At 38.5% G+C, this 3,388-nt stretch overlaps 1 protein-coding gene across 1 annotated transcript in view; it reads left to right on the plus strand.

The window, feature by feature from the left end:
• The window catches only part of PAPPA2 (pappalysin 2), a 536,466-nt gene that overhangs the window by 453,539 nt on the left and 79,539 nt on the right, over positions 1-3,388 (plus strand). The window lies entirely within an intron of this gene.

Below are 3,388 nucleotides of genomic sequence, written 5' to 3' on the forward strand. Positions count from 1 at the left end.
GCTTCACTCTCCACTCTAGTCCTCTGTGGCTATGTCACTGACTCTGAGCCCAAGAGTCTCCAGGTCTTGCCACACTTCTGGCCAACCAGGTCTCCACCCAGGTTCAGAGGAGCCTATTGAACGTTGTGGGCTTAACTTGCAGCTAATGGCTGTTTTTCCCTCACTTCCCCTTATCCGTTATGAACGTGGTCACCAATCAGAGCATGTATACCTATTGAGTCTTAGTTTTGGAAGGAGGTTTGCCCTGAGGGGACCTGACCACTTACCTTGATGTCTCATGGGTGAGCTTGTTCTAGTAGTAATCAGCCTGACTGCCTTTATTGTTTTGTATTTTTCCTGTCAGTCTTTCTTACGAGAAGTATCTTCTGTTCTTCTAGACATTCCAGGCTGGTCTGCTTGTCCTTTCAATTGAAAATTTCCCACCTCAGAATATTCTGGATGGGATTCATGATTACACCTATAGTCTTATGTAATGCAGAGGCTCCACAGGAAGCCTCTTCTTTAGGCACGTTGTAGCCCCATTTTAGGTATTTCAATCTGTTAAAGGCAGAAGACAGACTTACAAGCTTTCTATGGTGATATTTCTGCCTATTAATTTCTCTCCCCTTCAAGTGTCTATTTTATAATGGTATTCAAGGGAAACCAAGATTCAAAAGACAGTGAAGCATCTTAACATTATTTCCCCTCTTTTGCCCATTCCAACCATGTCTCAATCCCTGTATCTCAGAGCCCTGTTGTTCCAAGGTTGTGCATTCATCATTACTTACCTCTGTCCAACTTAGTCTATGCAAACCTACCTGTTTTCCAGTCTGCTTTGTTCTTCCATTCCCCTCCCCCTTCTTGTGTATTGCTCCCATCACTAGCACCCAAACTATCCTTTGTGTATTCCTTACCATGTGCTCCACCTTCCCCTCCCTTCCCTCACCCCACCTCCCACATCCTGGGAACCAGCAATGAATCCCTACCCCCTTTAGTATGGGTCCTGTTTCTTAGTCTTTTACAGTAGTGACCCTATGCAGTATGTCTCCTTTTGTGACTGAATAATTTCAATCAACATAATGTCCTCAAGATTCATCCATGTTATGCGGTGGCTTGCAGCTTCCTTTTATTCTTCAAGGTACCATAATATTCCACTGTGTGTATGTACCACAGTTTGTTTATCCATTCTTCAGTTGATGGGCACTTAGGCTGCCTCCATCTTTTTCCTACTATAAATAGTGCTGCTATGAACATTGGTATACATATATCGTGTTATGGCTCATATATCTTGTGGTTAAATACCAAGTACAGGAATTACTGGATCATAAGGCATTTCTATTTCCAACCTTCTGAGGAAGCGCCATATTGCCTTCCAAAGAGGTTGAAACATTTTGCAATCCCACCAGCAATGCAGGAGCATCCCAGTCTCTCCACATGCTCACCAGCATTTATTGTCCTCTCCTTTTTTGATCTTTGCTGTTATTGCTGGTGTGAAATGATATCTCATTGTTGTTTTGATTTACATCTCTCTAATGGCTAGTGATCGTGAACATTTCTTCATATGTTTGTTGGCTTCCTGAATTTCCTCATTGGTGAAGTGTCTGTTCATGTGCTGATTTTTTTTAATTGGGTTATTTTTCTTTTTCTTGTAGAGGTGTTGTAGTTTCCTATATTTTAGAAGTGAGTCCCTTGTTAGATGTGTCATTGCAAAAGATTTTTTCCCAGTCTGCAAGTTCCCTTTTTACTCTATTGATGAAGTCTTTTGATGCACGTAAGTGTTTAATTTTTAGTATGTCCCAATCATCTATTTTGTCTATTTTTGTTTGTGTAGTTTTCAAAATGTTTTCCAGTCTGTATATTCCCTGAATTAGTGCCCTCACATTTGTCCCTATTTTTTCATTGATGGCCTTCTTAATTCTGGGATTCACATTTAGGTCCTTAATCCACGCTGAGTTGGTTTTTGTATAAGGTGTGAGGTAAAGGTCTTGTTTCAATCTTTTGCATATCATTTTCCAGTTCTGCCAGCACCATCTGTGTAAGAGACTGTCACTGTCACATATGATTATTTTGGTACTTTGTAAAAAATTAGTTGGCTTTATGTGGATGGGTTAATTTCTGGATTCTTGATTCTGTTCAATTGATCTATGTATCTTTCATTGTTCCAGTTCCAAGCTGTTTTGACCACTGTAGCCGTGTAGTAAATTTTGAAGTTGGGAAGTGAGAGGCCTCCAACCTTATTCCTCTTTTTAAGCAGTGTTTTGCTTATCCTGGGTCTCTTTCCTTTCCATATAAAGTTTGTAATTGTTTTTTCCATCTCTTTGAAGAATGTCATTGGAATCTAGATTGGAATTGCACTATATGTGTAAATTGCTTTGGGCAGTATTGACATTTTTACAATGTTAATTCTTCCTATCCAGGAACATGGTACATTCTTCCATTTTCATAGGTCTCTTTTGGTTTCTTGTAGTAGTGTTTTGTAGTTTTCTTTGAATAAGTCATTTGTTTCTTTGGTTATATTTATTCCTAGATATTTCATTCTTTATGTGGCTATTGTAAATGGTATTGATTTCCTAATATCCTTTTATGCACTGTCATTTTTGGTATAGAGTAATCCAACTGATTTTTGTATGTTGATCTTATATCCTGCCACTTTGCTGAATAGTCCAATGAGGGCTAGTAGCTTTTTTACTGAGTCTTTGGGGTTTTCTATGTATAGGATCATAGAGTCTGCAACTAGAGAGATTTTAACTTCTTCTTTGTCAGTTTGGATGCCTTTAATTTCTCTGTCTTGCTATATAGCTATTGCTATGACTCCTAGCACAATATTGAATAGGAGTGGTGACAAAAGGCATCCTTGTCTGGTTCCTGTTCACCGAGAGAAGGCTTTCAGTTTCTCTCCATTGAGAGTAATATAGGCTTTTGGTTTTGTATTTATGCTCTTGATTAAGTTGAGGAATTTCCCTTCGATTCCTACTCTGTTGAGTGCTTTTATCAGAAATGGATGTTGGATTTTGTCAAATGCCTTTACTGCGTCAGTCAATATGATCATGTGGTTCTTTTCTTTTTTCTTATTTATATGGTGGATTACATTGATCATTTTTCTAGTTTTGAACCATACCTGTGTCCCTGATATGAATCCCACTTGATCATGATGAATTATCTTTTTGATGTGCTGCTGGATTCTGTTGGCTAGGATTTTGTTAAGAATTTTTGCATCTATGTTCATGAGGGATATTGGTCTATAATTTTCTTTCTTAGTGATGTTCTTCCCTGGGCTTGGTATGAGGTTTATGCTTGCTTCATAAAATGTATTAGGAAGTTTTCCTTCCTCCTCTATATTCTGGAATAATTTGAGTACAATTGGTGACAGCTCTTCCTTGAATGTTTGGTAGAACTCATCAGTGAACCC

This window comes from Chrysochloris asiatica, unplaced genomic scaffold, assembly GCF_000296735.1.
Source record: "Chrysochloris asiatica unplaced genomic scaffold, ChrAsi1.0 scaffold00100, whole genome shotgun sequence".
NCBI classification, from domain to species: Eukaryota; Metazoa; Chordata; class Mammalia; order Afrosoricida; family Chrysochloridae; genus Chrysochloris; species Chrysochloris asiatica.